This window comes from Apium graveolens, chromosome 6, assembly GCF_009905375.1.
Source record: "Apium graveolens cultivar Ventura chromosome 6, ASM990537v1, whole genome shotgun sequence".
Lineage (NCBI taxonomy): Eukaryota > Viridiplantae > Streptophyta > Magnoliopsida > Apiales > Apiaceae > Apium > Apium graveolens.
In genome coordinates, this window is record NC_133652.1 from 129,624,738 (window position 1) to 129,643,575 (window position 18,838).

Here is an 18,838-nt window from a genome sequence, read left to right on the forward strand (position 1 = left end):
GTGTTTTAACTGGTTGCAAATGAATAAACGGAATAAAAGAAATAAGAAATAGGCTATTTATATTTATGAAATATTGGATCGTTCTGGATCGTTTTGGATCGTTTTGGATCGTTAAATTAGTTGCTTAGCCACTAAGTAACTACAAAAACGATACAATTCAATACCAGAATTGGATAATTATCAAAACCGAGCTTTTTATAAAACACTATATATGAAAATAACATAAAAATATCCCGTCTCTCGAGAATACGGTTTTTTGTCGATTACCGAAATGATTATCGTATCGAAAATATTGCGCCGGGCCACGCACGGGTCAAACCGTAATCCGGATCGAAAAAGTCAAAACACGGAAAATGTCCGGAATTACCAGATTAGGTTAGGAAGGAGTTTTCGGAAGAGTTTCGGGTTGTAAAAACGCAAAAACGGTTGAAGTCGGATGATTCCCGGCTTTATAAAATAATTTTGGTAATTATTCAGAAAATAATTAATAATACATAAATCAATATAAAATCATCTAAAAGTCCAAAAATTACCAGATTAATATCACAATTATCTATATTTTATTCTGGACATATAAAAATTCAAATACTCAAATAATATCACATCTAAATACCCAAACATCAATTCCACTTATCAGATAATTCACTAAAATTCACATAAAAGTCACATAAATAATTTCCAAATAATTGTAAAAATAATATCTGAAAATATGGGATATTACAATCTACCCCCTTATAAGGATTCCGTCCTCGGAATCAGCAGAAGAGAGCACTAAGGATCTTATCACAAATTTTCCATTTCCAAATAACCTCAATTTTCCATAATCTCAAACAAATCTTGTATTCCTTGTATAATAAAACTTTTACAGGAGCTTCACCATGCACCTTGTTCCATTCACACCCTTTGACCAATTCCTCAATAGAATCACTTTTATTGATCGCGAGAAAGAAGAATAGAGAGAAAGATAGAGAGAAGAAAGGAAAGAGAGATAAAGAGAGAAATTAAGAAACAGATTGACTTCGTTATACGCCACTGATATTCTAACCGCATCACAGTCCACTGTTGCTCTTGGTAATCCTATCACATAACCCTGCTTTGACTTGACCAGGACAACTTAGCTTAACTTGATTGGCATACCTTCGAAAATTTAAGATGATGAAACATAGAATTTCAAAGAGAAAAGAATTTGATACCATAACGGAACGAAAGTCTGAATTTGAGAAAAAGTATTGTTGAAATAAAAGAATAACTGAGAGATCAATATGATCAAATGAACGTGGTATTGTGTGCCCAAATTAAGACACTACTAAAGGTTGTTAACCTTCATGTATTCACAACACACACAAGTGATGGCGTCCCATCCAACCCCTATAACACAGACAGGTATACCTTGTGTCCCCTATAGTTAGGGTTGTTCATCTCAGTCAGAATAAAAGAATATGAAAGAAATTGAAAATCAAATAAATAAGGCTGAAAAGATTTCAAAGCTGATATTTCTGAAGGAAATGAAATCCAGAGAACAAAATTATGTTACCAAATGAGCAAATGGTGTCACATCATCAAGAAATTATCCACCAAATAAGAAAAGTGGAATTAAATTATCATAACTTGGCAGAGCTATCAAAACCTGAAAAATAGGCTTCATGACAACCTCTGGCACATTTAAAACACAATTATGATTGAAAATGAGTGTTAGGGAATATATCCTCTAACAATTACTTCTTTTTGAGAGATGTCAAAAGGAATTATAGAAAGAGAAGGTATTGCCAAAGTCTTAATATTTATCTTCAATTTGAACTCTCCAGTTAAATCGTTACCCACTTCTAGACACTTCTTCACGTTCCAAGGATATCGATAATCTCCATCGTCATCGAATCGTAGTCTCGAAAGATTCCACAATAGAAGTTTGCAACTTTCCGGAGTTCCATCCAGCTCAGCACAATCATCTCAAACGAATGCGCCTATCTTAACTTATTCGTTAGTACTATATCCAATAGTCCAACAGGAACTCGATATGAGCTCAAACGTCCTCACATAGCTATACACACTCCTACACACTCTCGTTTCTAGTTTACTATAACCTCAGTTCTGATACCAACCTGTAACGCCCCCAAATCCGGGGTCAGAGGATTTGGTCGTCACTAAAAAACTTCAATCCAAATTAACCTGTTAAATCAATAAATAAATGCCAGCGGAAGATAATTATCATAAATGACCCCAACTAATCCAAGATCTTTTAAGATTACAGTTCTAGAAACAAGAATTCCAAATTCCATCAATAAATTTTCACTTTCTTTTACATTTCTTTACAACAATTCTCAATCTCAAAACTTAACCAGCTAGTATAACTTCGAAAAGAAGTATACTAGTCCCAAATACAATACACAATTATAATATAATATAATATAAACAACTTTACATAATAAAACTTACACTAGTCCGCAAACCCTGGACCAACCACCTTCCAAAAGCTTCTTCTTTGCTTCCTCGAATTACGCAGCTAAACAGTGCAAGCTAATCCTCACTGGAGGTTAAATTTAAAAATAGGCAAGTATGAGCGAAAAAAATGCTCAGCAAGTTCATTATAATATATATATGGTTGTTTTGACATAAAACCGACATCTGCATTAGAGCAGAACATTTAAAATCATAATTGCTGAATTATAAAATTTTAGTTGAGGAATCCTAGAATTGATTCCTTAATTGTATTCAAAACCATTTTGATATTTTTGAGCGAAATGCTTCAGCAATACTTTGAATCTTGACGAGGATCAAACTCGTAAAACAGTGTTTACGGAAATATCGTAAACCACAATAACATGAAACAATGATTATGGATTGAATCATAAACTTTATTCAAAACCGAACTCTTCAAATTAATACTTATTTTGTTATCATATCAATTTAGATATCACTACGAACTTTGATGCTCACAACATCCATACTGAAGTCAACACCAATCACTTATACTAATACCATCTTTGATATTTAACAACAAACTAAGTATCCTCAAAATAAGAAACTGAATCAAAACCACATTTCGTCTTTTATCCGAAAATAAAATACTTAATAAATCATTCCTTGTAAGATGTCAAAATCAATATAATAATTTCGATTGGAACCAAATTATGCACTATGCTGTTCCTGATGATCAGTCATGAAACAACACCGGTATCCCGCAGTATACCGTAAATATAGGTACTACCCGTATCCCGAAGACATACGGTACCTATAGGGCGCCAGAAAAGGCATAACAAGCCTTTTAAGATATTACACTTCCGTATTACACTTCTGTATAATAGCTCACGCTGGACCGGTGCATCGGCCTCTTACGCTACCAGTAACCATCAAATCTCAAAACCTTTTATTGAAAAGGGGTCATAATACTCGACACCCGAAATAATTTTATTCCCCCATTAACTTGGGTAGGAATATTCACAACCAAATCACTTTTCTCAAAATCCAAAACATTTATAAATCCAGAAATTGGATAAGTAAAATCATTTGACTATTCTGAATATAGAATAGCAGATGAGTATTTGCGTAAACAAAATTATTTAATTCAGCGATATGTAAAACATTTATTTATTCCGAACAGAGAATAGGGAAAACAATACTTGCATAATATGATTCGAAATAAACGTCACTTGAATGATAAGTGAAGTCAGGGGTACTTGCCTTTGGGTTTTAGCAGTTAGGCATACTTGCAATGACGCATCTATTCTGACATTCTGTCTTAAAGCATCACCGTCTTTCTTCTACTACTTCTTTGGTCTGCTGCTCATGCAGTGCTGCAACCTAATATTCCACACTGTTCAACTCTAGTCCTCATCCATGCCCTCTGGTTCTGATCGTCTTGAAAGACCCGCATCTATAATTAAAAGATATAACTTTAATTGTCTAAACGATAATCACTCAATGAACTGCGCGTCAAAATCCTATCGTCTATCCATACGATAGCTCACACATAATTATATCAACCAAACACAGGAATCTTGACCCACATATGCACATAATTCACATAGCACATAAGCACATAACTCATATATCACATAAGACTCAGTTCATCAGAAGGGTCGACTCGGTATGTTTAAAATGAAAATCGGGTCAAAAATATAATTTATCGATCAAAAATCGACTCAAAATGATTCGTAAAACAAGCGACCTTTTGAAACAAAAGAATTTTGGTCTCGAAAGTATTTTTATTGAAAGCAGAATATTTTTCTGAGTCCGGAGGCGTTCGTTTCGTATTAAACGGACGAACGGTTGATTTATTATGAATTTTTGAACATTTTTCGGAATTAAAACAATCTCCAAATCATTTAATAATCAAATAATAGGGATCGAACACCCGAAAATAATTTTATAAGAATTATCGAGCTTGGAAAATAATTTAAAATAATAATTTAAAGCTCGAAACTATTTTTCAGAAATTTTTAAATCAAAAATAAATAATTAAATCTAATTAAATAATCAATTAAAATTAATTAATAACTAATTAAATTAATTAATCAATTAATATTTAAATTAATTGAATAATTAAATAATTAATCATCAACTAAAATTAATTAATTAAATAATTTGGATTTATTTTTAAATTAAAAATAAATTTTCAGAATTAAAAAAAATAATATTTAGAATTAAAATGCATTTTTCAGAAATTAAAACAGATTTTTTTTGATTTATTTTAAAACAAAATTCCAGAAACAACATTCAGGAAAGGGAATTGGGGAAAAATGGATCGAAGCCGGGTTTAAGGACGGGTCACAACCGGGTCGACGAGGAACAGCCGACCCGCCGGACCTTCTTCCAGAAACCGGCGAACAGAAACATTTCCGGCGAGCCGAATTCGCAGCAAAACACGAATCAGTTGACACGATTCCGTATATCAATCGATTCCTAACCATACCAGCAACTCAAAAACGTATTTATTTCTTGTTTATAACCCCTGAAATCGGTTTTCCGGCCACTTCGGCCATTAAAACCGGCGATGCACGAAGTTTTCCGACAAGCAGCGATTTTGTTAAAATCTTAACCAAATTTAACGTACTATATACCAAAATAAAGCTTGAGCAATATACAATCTATATACATGATCAAAACAAGCCAAATATTGCTTAATCAAAAACCCCCAAATTCGGATATAAACCCTAAAATTACGAATTTACAAATCACTAGTCGTTTGAATGATTTGAGGGCATAAACAGAAAGAACATGAAAATCTGAACATTTTGGTTACTCATACTTCAAATTCTGAAGTCTGCATCACCCTTAAATTTGGGTTTGATTCTCAGAACTTTTCAAGAACACCAAGAACACATATTCAAATAATTTTCAGAAAATCAAACCTTAATTTCTATATGATATTGAACTCTATTTTTGAAGTATAATATACCAAATCGACTAGAAAAACATGCTCTACAACATGGAAGCATCAAATCACAACAACAACATCAAGAACAAATTTTCATAATTTAATTATCAAATAATTCGAATATAAATAAATAAATAAGAAAATTACTATAATTTCTGGGCAGAAACTGATGATTGATTCAGAAAGAAGATTTCGAGAGCTTCGTTTTGATATGTTGCACGCCCGAATCGGAGTTCGATAACGCCTTCATTCGTGTGTTTGATTCTCGGGAACGTATCGGTTTCTCAGATTTTTCTCTGTATTTACGGTGTTTTAACTGGTTGCAAATGAATAAACGGAATAAAAGAAATAAGAAATAGGCTATTTATATTTATGAAATATTGGATCGTTCTGGATCGTTTTGGATCGTTTTGGATCGTTAAATTAGTTGCTTAGCCACTAAGTAACTACAAAAACGATACAATTCAATACCAGAATTGGATAATTATCAAAACCGAGCTTTTTATAAAACACTATATATGAAAATAACGTAAAAATATCCCGTCTCTCGAGAATACGGGTTTTTGTCGATTACCGAAATGATTATCGTATCGAAAATATTGCGCCGGGCCACGCACGGGTCAAACCGTAATCCGGATCGAAAAAGTCAAAACACGGAAAATGTCCGGAATTACCAGATTAGGTTAGGAAGGAGTTTTCGGAAGAGTTTCGGGTTGTAAAAACGCAAAAACGGTTGAAGTCGGATGATTCCCGGCTTTATAAAATAATTTTGGTAATTATTCAGAAAATAATTAATAATACATAAATCAATATAAAATCATCTAAAAGTCCAAAAATTACCAGATTAATATCACAATTATCTATATTTTATTCTGGACATATAAAAATTCAAATACTCAAATAATATCACATCTAAATACCCAAACATCAATTCCACTTATCAGATAATTCACTAAAATTCACATAAAAGTCACATAAATAATTTCCAAATAATTGTAAAAATAATATCTGAAAATATGGGATATTACAGAACTTTTGGCTATTGTCTATGGTTTTGAGAAATTTCGATCTTATCTGCTTGGGACGAAGGTGACAGTTTTCACTGATCACGTTGTAATTCGATATCTCGTCTCAAAGAAGGACTCGAAGCCTAGGTTGATCAGATGGGTTCATTTGCTTCAAGAATTTGGGTTAGAGATCAAGGACAGAAAAGGGACTGAAAATCAAGTCGCTGATCATCTCTCTCGTTTAGAGGATCCAAGTGCAACTTTACTGGATAAGACATTAATAAATTAGTCTTTTCCCGATGAGCAGCTGTTTGGAGTGCAAGAGGAAGAACTGTGGTTTGCAGACATTGTGAACTACCTTGTGAGTAATATCATGCCTCCCAACTTGTCATACGCTCAAAGGAAGAAGTTTCTGCATGAAGTGAAGTGGTATATGTGGGATGAGCCTTTTTTTTGACAAGGAGCTGACCAAATTATCAGGAGATGTATTTCCTACAGTAAAAAGGGGGGTATCTTGCGAGATTGCTACTCAACGACTTATGGAGGACATTATGGTGGAGAAAAGACAGCAGCTCATATTCTTCAAGTAGGTTTTTTTTGCCGACCTTGTTTAAAGATGCTCATCACTTCGTTTTGAATTGTGATCGATATCAACGTGTGGGTAATATGTCCAAGAAGGATGAGATGCCTCTTAATGTGTTTCTTGAGGTTGAAGTCTTCGATGTTTGGGGAATTGACTTTATGGGGCCATTTATATCATCTTGTAACAATCAGTATATCTTGTTGGCGGTTGATTATGTCTCGAAATGGGATGAAGTCAAGGCATTGCCAATAAATGATGTGAAGGTAGTGCTTAATTTCTTCATAAGCAGATATTCACAAGATTTGGAACTCCAAGAGTCATAATCAGTGATGAGGGGTCGCATTTTTACAATCGCAAGTTCACCGCTATGATGCAAAGATATAATGTGAATCATCGCATTGCTACGGCTTATCATCCTCAGACGAATGGTCAAGCTAAGGTATCTAATAGAGAGATCAAGCGCATTTTAGAGAAGGTTGTGCGTCCATCGAGAAAAGATTGGTCTTTAAAGCTTGACGAAGCTGTTTGGGCGTATAGAACGACCTACAAGACTCCGCTAGGAATGTCACCGAATCAGTTGGTTTATGGTAAGGGGTGTCACTTGCCGGTGGAGCTCGAGCATAAAGCGTATTGGGCTTTGAAGAAGTTAAATCTTCATTTGGATACAGCTGGAAAGAAGAGGATGCTTCAATTGAATGAACTCGATGAGTTTCGACTTCAAGCATATGAAAACAACAAAATGTATAAGGAGAAAGTCAAGAGGTGGCACGATAGGGGTCTAGTGCTCAAATCATATGTGCCTAGGCAACAAGTTCTCTTGTTCAACTCTCGTCTCCGTCTTTTTCCTGGAAAGTTAAAGTCAAGGTGGTCAGGGCCGTTTGTTGTCAAAACTGTGTTTCCACATATAGCGGTGGAGATTTTTGAGAATGATCCAGACCAAGCATTCAAGGTAAACGGTCAGAAGTTGAAGCATTACTATGGTGATATGGAAAACCGCGAGGTGGTTAGTGCCGTTTTATTGTCCGTTTGATCTCGCATTTCTACATCAAGCTAACGATGTAAAGCAAGCGCTTCTTGGGAGGCAACCCAAGTTTGTTATACATTAGTAGATAGAGGAAGAAGAAAGAAAAGAAAAAACATAAAAAATGAAAAAATTTGGGGCCAAGTATAGTGGCACGACGCGCCCGCGCTGAGGAAGCGGGGTGGCCGCGCCCATTTTCCAGAGACGGAGCACGCCCGCGCTGCCTAGCGGGGCGGCTGCGCTGAAAAGACGGAAGCACGAGGCGCCCGCGCAGAGGTAGCACGTGGCCGCGCTGCCCCCCGAGTCCGAATTTTTTTTATTGCTGGGAATAAAGAGAAAATCGGGGATTTCTTGTAAAAATCAATTCCTACCCGAATTTTACTCTTCGACATCCCAAATTTCCCTTTCCAAATCAAACCCATTATTCCCACTATTCCCATAATCAATTTCCACTTCTATTCTATATCTAATTCTCTTCTCACTTATATATACACTTATACACAAACTTTTCCACCACTTCTCAAATTCTTAAACACAATTCTCTTTTAAACACTTATCTTTTATTCTCTCTTATTCACTTCCAATGGCACCCAAGAGACAAAGAACTCATGTCAGCAACAACACCACTGATTCTTCGAGTGCAGGTGGTGTGAGGCCGAGGTTTTCAACTCCCGAGGCTGAAGCAGAGTATAAGAGGCTTCTCTCAAGCCTATAACAAATGAGCGAGGTTTTCTGCCATCGGGGAAGGATGGTAGGTTGTTAGAGATGATCTTGGAGATGGAATGGGTTGCTTTTTGCGAAGCACCCACTGCTGTGCTCATGAGTGTTGTTCGAGAGTTTTATGCTAATGCTAAGGAATATAAGAATAATTTCACTGTAGTTAGGGGGATGACGGTGGAGTACAGTGCAGATGCGATAAGAAGGGTGATTAATCAGCTCGCGAGGAAGCCCGGTCAGGACACCTGGAATGATAAGACTCCGGAGAACTTTGATTTGGATTTGATTATTGCTACCCTGTGTGTGCTTGAGACTCATTGGAAGTTCAAGAGGGGCACGACTGATTATGCCACATTCCCTGCTTCGCGTATGAACAGGTTTGCACGCGCATGGAATTCTTTTATTTGTGCTAATATCATGTTATCTTCTCATATGCATGATGTGATTGTGGAGTGTGCACCGCTGTTGTGGGAGATTCTTCAGAGTGATTATGTGGACCTTGGGATGGTGATTTACCAGGGTATTCTGAGATTTTTGTGAGGGAGTACTATGGGTTCTAGACCCTATGCATCCATTGTGATGAAGCTGTGTATGGCAGTTGGTGTTCATTTTCCAGCACACGAGCAGCTCCAAATTCCGAGTGCTTCGATTGACAGCACCACTTTAGCTACGATGCAAGAGTGGGATGGAGGCAAGCCTGATTTGAAGGGGCTTGGGTATTCTTTTGACCATCTTCCTGGTGGGAGGCCAGTTGTTGGGGAAGCTCAGTCGAGCAAAATAGCATGGAGATCTCAGTTGGGTGAAGAGGCTGGTCCATCGCAGCAGGAGAAGGAGGTAGCAGGAGCTGATGTTGGAGTTGGTATGAGCATGACACAGTATAGGTGTCTAACGAGAAGGATGGATGCGATGCATGACATCCATAATCGGTTTGCCAATGATCTTACCCAGGCATTAGGGACTGCTTTCAAAGCCACATGTGTTAACATCCAATGGCCAGTATTTGGTGAGGACTCCGTGTATCCACCTCCAGACACGCCTGACACTCCACCCGTTGGGGGTGAGGATCCTGATTCCGAGTAGGTATGCCTGATTGCTTACTATTACCTTCACTGAGGACAGTGAAAATTTTAAGTTTGGGGTCGTAGTTGAAGGAATATGTTTTGTATGAGTCGCATACAGTTTGCATGTTCATGATAGTCCGATTATGGGCTAATCGTTTGTTAGTGTATACTGAAAATATTTATTTGAAGTATGTACATTTATTTTTGGCCAATTTATTTGAGAATCATTTGAATGTTTACATGTTGTCTAATATTATATATTGTGAACAATCTAGTATCAAATGGGATACAGAATATTAGATTGTTAAATACGGTTATATAATATAATAAGGTTCACAGCACAGGTGGTGTTGGACAATCCACTGGTATGGCTGTAGTATTATTTAGATTAGTTTGTATTGACTAATAAATAATACTAGTATACTTTGTGTATATTGAACATGATCAAATTTAGAATTATTCTCTTAATACTGATTAAGAAGGAGAACTAAGATTCTATGTTATTATTAATGCTTAGGTTCTTAATCCGGAAATAGTAATTGACACGTGTATATTATTTACATGCTTTGATTTATATATGAAATAATTCTTTTGAATTATATCATTATATTTTGGGTGATGGAATTATATACATGGTGGATATTATTTATTGAAGGAATCCATGTCCTGATAATATTCGGGTTAATGATGTCCCCTTGAAAGCTCAAAAAGATTTAATTATGTGAAACCCTGCAGGTGGAATTTATTCTGGCATAATTAAATAAAGGTTGAGTGGATGATCAAGGTTAAAAGATATTAATTAAATAAATTATCAGTAATTTATTTAATTAATGGATATATGATATTTTAAACATGGGGAATTTAATAAGCAAATAATATTGGAACCGAATTAATTAAATTACGGTATTAGGAAAGGTAGTGCAAATATTAATTCTTTAGTGGATTGAATTAATATTTAATTACATTGGGCTAGGCTTAAGATGTAATTAGAAGGCCCAACCTAATTATCCATGGTCCCTATTGTAGCCTATATATATTCTTATTCTCTTCTTGCTTGGGATTATGTGAAAACATATTGTAGCCACCAAGGAGCAAGAAGAGAGGATAACTTGAGAAGACGGAGGCCACACTTCGCTCAAGGGAATTTGGGAATACAATAGAATAGCATGGAATCAACCATTAACAAGGTAATCCTCTTTTCGTAATCTTTATCGTAAAACGTAGTAACACCCTAAGTCCGTGGTTCCCAACAATTGGTATCAAGAGCCTGGTAATGGGTTCTACGTTTTATGATATAATGTCCATGTCGTAATTATATATGCGTGTATATAGTGTTTTGCTTGTATTGGTTTTGATGCAGGTTGTTAATCCACTATTATGGCCATGTATATTTTAATTATGTGTTTGGATCCCACATGGTTTAATCGTGGTTAATTTTTGTTTTGGTTTCCACGTGGTTTAATCGTGGTTGTAATTTACACGAGGGTTGATCGTGTTAGAATAGATTTTACAAAATTAGTTTTGTATTAGATCTATTTTTTTGTAATTGTTCCGGGTATTTTGTAATAGTTATGTGCGATCAGAAATCGATTCCGGTAGTTTTTTGTTCCGCTGTGCGATTACAAGGGGCTGCTGTTGATGTTTGGATCGAACAAAATCAAAACAAAACTCACAGAAAAGCAACAGGCGCGCGCGCGCTGCGGCCGCTGCGGCAGCTGGGGCTGCCGGGACTGCTGGGGCCGCTGCGGCTGCTGGGGCTGCTGGGGGCGTCGGGGCGCGCTTGGGGCATATTTTTTTTTGAGAGCTGGATTTTTTTTTCAAGGGCCATAATAGTGGAAAATTTATTTTAATTTTTTCCATTAAATTTTAATTATTGCTTTAATTTATTGATTATGTGTGTCGTTAATTATGTGTGTAATTCTTTTAAAATTGCATGTTTAACTTAATTAGGACGACATGGACATAAATTTTATTTATTGCTTTAATTAAATGTTATATGTTGCTAAAATTATGTGTGTATTTTGAATGCATGATTAGACATAATTATAACAACATAGGGCCCCATTTAATTTTAAAATTCCTCAATTTTAATAAAAAAAAATTCTAAGTGGGAGAGGAAATTAATATGAAATTAAATCCCATGGTCTCCATTATTGGTTGTAGGTAATTTAACATAAAGACGAATATAAATTATATATACGTCACCCATCGTGGCATGTAATTTATGGTGTCTAGAATGTTATAGAAATTACTAGAACAAACTTCTTAAATTAATAAATTTTGAAAGGAATAAATACGAATTTTCTTTATTTCTGATTTGGGGCGATTTTGTCAAAAACGGGTTCATCGAACTTGTAAGGCTGTGGGTTTTAAGCGAGACCGATGTGACTCCTCCACTACCTGAAAATCAAACCATTGATGAATATTGAATTGAAGTATTCTATTCAAGGCAAAATTACGAATATTGGAAGGTATACATGCCACCCATCGTGGCGTAGCAAGTTCCATAGATTTCAAATAATTTAAGATTTGATGATGGTATACACTTAGCTATGAAAAATAATATAGTCCACCCCAATGTGGCATATTGTTTAGTAATAGGACCGAAGTAACATTTAAACAAAATTAGGTGGTATACATGTCACACATCGTGGCGTACCAGAAGCTTATGGTGTTTATATGTTAGTGCATTAAATTTTAATAATTGTTAGAGGAATCAATAGATCTTAATAATTAATGCACCCTTATTAATGTGATGTTTTTATGCATGATTCTCAGGATAAAATGGGCTTTAATCCACTATTCACCATACTTAAGGATAACAAACATACCGAACCTAACTATATTGAATGGAAACAAAATTTGGACATTGTGTTGACTGCTGAGGAGTACAAGTTTTGCACTTATGAACCCAAGCCTGAACAGCCTGTTGTTGATGCTCCTGAAGATGAGAAAGAGTATTATAAACGGTGGATTAAGGCTGATGAGATGTCACGATGTTACATTCTGGCAGCAATGTCGGGTGTTTTGCAGCATCAGCATCAGTCTATGGCCACTGCTTCGGATATGCTCTTTAATCTCAAGGAACTTTTTGGAGATCAGAATAGGGCTGCTAGGCAAGTAGCCATGAAGGCTTTAATGAACACTCAGATGGCTGAAGGCACACCTGTAAGGGATCATGTTCTCAAGATGATGTCGCATCTGAATGAGATAGAGATCCTTGGTACTGAACTTGATGGGGAAACCCAGATTGACATTATCCTTATGAGCTTGTCCAAGAGTTTTGAGCAGTTCCGCTTGAATTACAACATGAACAAGAGGCAGTATAGTCTCGCAGAACTGCTGACAGAACTTCAGGTAGCTAAAGGATTATTTCGGAAAAGTGTTCAAGTGAATGTGGCTGAGAAAGGTTCTTCCTCTAAGCCGAAAGGTATTAAGAAGAAGAAAAAGGCTCAGACACAGAAAGCTGGGAAGGCAGTGGGAGTTCAGGGTGGTGTGAAAAAGCCTAAGGGAAAGTGCTTCAGATGCAAACAGTCAGGTCACTGGAAACATGATTGTCCTCTTCCTAAGAAGACAAACAATACTGGTATGTCTCTTTCTCTAGTTACAGAAACATTTATAGCGACTATATCTACGAGCACTTGGTGTAGATACAGGAGCCACTGATCATGTTTGTAATTCTATGCAGGGGTTCCAACTATCCAGAATGCTTAGAGATGGTGAGATATACGTGTTCATGGGAGATGCTACGAAAGTAGCAGTAGTTGCAGTAGAAGTTATTCATTTATCTTTTGGTTCTGATAGGATTTTGGTTTTGAACAATTGTCTTTATGTACCTTCTTTTAGAAGGAATTTAATTTCGGTTTCTAAACTTGCTTTGGATGGTTATAATATTTGTTTGGATCGTAATGTTTCTATTATGATGAATAAACGAATTATATGTTCTGGTACATTGCAAGACAATTTGTATATAATTAATCCTAGTCATCCTGCACTGCAACTGCAATTTAGGGAATTGAACAACACATCTTCTAACTCTACTAAAAGAAAGGAACCTTCTAGTTTGAACCAAACATATCTTTGGCACTTGAGATTAGGTCATATTAACTTGAGGAGGATTCAAAGACTGGTAGTAGACGGGCCTTTAAGCTCATTGGCAGTGGAGCCATTTCCAGTTTGTGAATCCTGCTTGGAAGGTAAAATGACTAATAGGCCTTTCAAGGAAAAGGGGAATAGAGCCAAACAAGTATTAGAATTGGTTCACTCTGATTTATGTGGACCCATGAATATCCAAGCAAGAGGTGGTTATGAATATTTCATCACTTTCATTGATGATTATTCTAGATATGGGTACGTTTATTTGTTGCGCCGTAAGTCTGAGTGCTTTGATAAGTTCAAAGAGTACAAAGCTAAAACGGAGAAGCGACTTAATAAAAGTATCAAGTCACTACGATCAGATCGTGGTGGCGAATACTTGCTTGGAGAATTTAGGGAATATTTATCAAAAAATGGGATAGAATCCCAGTTAACTGCACCAGGCACACCCCAGCAGAACGGTGTAGCAGATAGAAGGAACCGGACTCTTTTAGAGAGTGTTAGATCGATGATGAGTTATTCGGATTTACCCAAGTCGTTTTGGGGACATGCCTTAGAGACAGCAGCTTATCTTCTGAACTTAGTACCTTCTAAGTCGGTTCCTAAAACCCCTTAGAATTGTGGACCGGGGATAAACCGAGTCTAAGACATATTCGAATATGGGGTTGTCCAGCACATGTGCTGAACAAGAACGCGACTAAGTTAGAATCTCGTACAGAAGTAAAGTTGTTTGTAGGCTACCCCATGGGAACGAAAGGATATTTATTATATAGTCCGAAGAATCGGGATGTCATTGTTAGCACCAATGCAAGATTCTTGGAGGAGGACTATATAATGAATCACAAACCCATGAGTAGTGTCGTTTTAGAGGAACTAGTGGGAGGGACAAATAATACCCATGAAGCTGTAGTACAAGTAGAACAACCACAACATAATGTACAACCTGTCACTAATACCGCACCAGTGCCTCGTCGTAGTGGGAGGGTTGTTCAACAGCCTGATAAATTCATGTTTTTGGGAGAGTCTTCAGACTTGGTCCCTGGTGAACATGATGATGATCCCCGTACATACGAAGAGGCAGTACAAGATAAAGATGCAGATCTTTGGCAAAAGGCGATGGAATCTGAGATAGAATCAATGTATTCTAATCAGGTCTCGGAGCTCGTGGAACCACCCAAAGGTATAAAACCTATTGGATGTAAGTGGATCTACAAGAAAAAGAGGGGATTAGATAAAAAGGTGAAAGCCTGGAAAGCAAGACTTGTTGCGAAAGGGTATACTCAGAAAGAAGGTATCGATTATGAGGAAACCTTTTCACCGGTAGACATGCTTAAGTCAATCTTTATTCTTTTAACTATAGCAGCTCATCTCGATTATGAGATTTGGCAAATGGATGTCAAGACAGCTTTTCTTAATGGAAGTCTTGAAGAAACCATCTATATGCAGCAACCAAAAGGATTCATTAAGGAAGGCCAAGAGCATCTGGTATGTAAGCTTAAGAGGTCTATTTATGGACTTAAACAAGCTTCTAGAGACTGGAATATTCGGTTTGATCAGGCAGTCCACTCATATGGATTTGATCAAAGTCCAAGCGAATCATGCGTGTATAAGAGAAGTGAAGGTAATGCAGTGGTTTTTCTAGTACTATATGTAGATGATATTTTACTCATTGGAAACAATGTTGAGATGTTGTCATCAGTAAAGGCATGGTTGTTCAAACAATTTGACATAAAGGACTTAGGTGAAGCGGCATACATCCTTGGGATCAAAGTTATAAGAGATCGCAAGAAAATGATGTTGGCTTTATCTCAAGAGCCTACATTGATGAAGTATTAGCTCGTTTTAACATGCAGAACTCCAAGAAAGGTTTTTTACCTTTTAAGCATGGAGTTGCTCTATCTAAGAAGCAGTGTCCTTCGACACCTAAGGATATAGAGAGCATGAAAGCAGTTCCTTATGCTTCAGCATGTGGAAGCTTAATGTATGCTATGTTATGTACGAGGCCTGACATCTGCTTTGCTGTAGGCATGGTTAGTAGATATCAGTCGAACCCAGGTCAGGAACATTAGAGTGCAGTAAAAACTATACTCAAGTACCTGAGACGGACTAAGGAGTGTATGTTAATTTACAAGGCCTCAGATCTATTTCCTTTGGGATATACTGATTCAGATTTCTAATCAGATAGGGATAAGAGGAAATCAACCTCGGGATATGTTTTTACTTTGGGAGGTGGAGCCGTTATATGGAGCAGTGTAAAGCAGAAATGCATTGCAGACTCCACCATGGAGGCCGAGTACGTGGCGGCCTCTGAGGCTGCCAAGGAAGCTGTATGGTTCAGGAACTTCCTTTTGGACTTAGATGTGGTACCTAATTTTCCTAGGAGCTTGATGGTGTATTGTGATAACACTGGTGCTGTGGCAAATTCAAAGGAACCGCGAGACCACAAAGCAGCTAAACATATTAAACGTAAGTATCATCTCATACGAGGAATCGTAAAGCGAGGGGATATAGTTGTGGCTCACATATCATCAGAAGACAACCGAGCAGATCCTTTCACAAAGAGCTTGCCAACCAAGGTTTTTGACAAGCATGTGGAAGCGATATGAGTCAGATGGATGGACACATAGATTTTTATGTAATAGTGGATTAAATAAACACTGATGTACACATAGAATATTTTGAGTATAAGTGGGAGATTGTTAGTGTATACTGAAAATATTTATTTGAAGTATGTACATTTATTTCTGGCCAATTTATTTGAGAATCATTTGAATGTATACATGTTGTCTAATATTATATATTGTGAACAATCTAGTATCAAATGGGATACAGAATATTAGATTGTTAAATACGGTTATATAATATAATAAGGTTCACAGCACAGGTGGTGTTGGACAATCCACTGGTATGGCTGTAGTATTATTTAGATTAGTTTATATTGACTAATAAATAATACTAGTATACTTTGTGTATATTGAACATGATCAAATTTAGAATTGTTCCCTTAATACTGATTAAGAAGGAGAACTAAGATTCTATGTTATTATTAATGCTTAGGTTCTTAATCCGGAAATAGTAATTGACACGTGTATATTATTTACATGCTTTGATTTATATATGAAATAATTCTTTTGAATTATATCATTATATTTTGGGTGATGGAATTATATACATGGTGGATATTATTTATTGAAGGAATCCATATCCTGAAAATATTCGGGTTAATGATGTCCCCTTGAAAGCTCAAAAAGATTTAATTATGTGAAACCCTGTAGGTGGAATTTATTCTGGCATAATTAAATAAAGGTTGAGTGGATGATCAAGGTTAAAAGATATTAATTAAATAAATTATCAGTAATTTATTTAATTAATGGACATATGATATTTTAAACATGGGGAATTTAATAAGCAAATAATATTGGAACCGAATTAATTAAATTACGGTATTAGGAAAGGTAGTGCAAATATTAATTCTTTAGTGGATTGAATTAATATTTAATTACATTGGGCTAGGCTCAAGATGTAATTAGAAGGCCCAACCTAATTATCCATGGTCCCTATTGTAGCCTATATATTCTTATTCTCTTCTTGCTTGGGATTATGTGAAAACATATTGTAGCCACCAAGGAGCAAGAAGAGAGGATAACTTGAGAAGACGGAGGCCACACTTCGCTCAAGGGAATTTGGGAATACAATAGAAGAGCGTGGAATCAACCATTAACAAGGTAATCGGTCCCTATTGTAGCCTATATATTCTTATTCTCTTCTTGCTTGGGATTATGTGAAAACATATTGTAGCCACCAAGGAGCAAGAAGAGAGGATAACTTGAGAAGACGGAGGCCACACTTTGCTCAAGGGAATTTGGGAATATAATAGAAGAGCGTGGAATCAACCATTAACAAGGTAATCCTCTTTTCGTAATCTTTATCGTAAAACGTAGTAACACCCTAAGTCCGTGGTTCCCAACATCGTTATCGTGGGGTTCTAGCGAATTTATTTATGGATTTTTTTAGTTGATTTGTTTCGATGCCTTAGTGTGTAGTGATTGTATGATAACCTAGTATTGGTTGTGCTTATTCGTCTTCTGAGCATCGCGAACTTATAAAATAGCGTGTTAATTCTTAATGAAGCGACAATAAATTTAAGGATTTAGAACTTGCCATGCCAGTATAGGTTCATGTGTTATTGTTATGCATGATTTGTAGGTAATTTTAACCATCTTACTTGCCCTATGTAATCACGATAGATAACTTGTGCATTAAACCGTTATGTTGTGAAATTCTATAGACATATAGGGTCTCAATATAATTGGTGTCTATTCAGCTTCTATCTCTTTTGTGGATGTCTGGTAATATGTTATTCGTGCAACGAAAGTTGGCGTTTATCAGTTTCGTGTTATCTGATTAGTGTCATCACCATTACATGCTTAGTTTAAGAACGAAAAGGCTATTGAATGAAGTATTTAATGAAGTTAGAATCCCATGTTGTGTCATATATTATTCAACTCTATTTAATCTCATAGTTAATGTTTTCTAGTATAATTCTCAATAGTTAATCGTAGTATAATCAAAACCCAAATTGTTATTCGTCTTAGCATTGGATAATAGCCATATCATTGTTGCATAAGTACATAAATCACAAAGTTAACCTAAACCAGTCTCTGTGGGAACGAACTAGAAATAATTTTATATTACTTGCGATCGCGTATAATTACGTGAATTATTAGCGCTTGCTTTGCGACTAACACCAATTAAATAAAATTAATTTTGATTCACTAGAAATTAATCTGCTGCAATACATTAGCTTAGTTCTTCCCTTTAGGATGAAGAATTTAACATTCCAATTTCACCAACAAGTCTAGTGAAAGTTGCTTCACTCAAAGTTTTAGTGAAAATGTCAGCTAATTGTTTTTCTGTTGGAAAAAAATAAGCTCAATATTACCATTTGTAGCATTTTTTCTAATTAAATTGTACCTTATA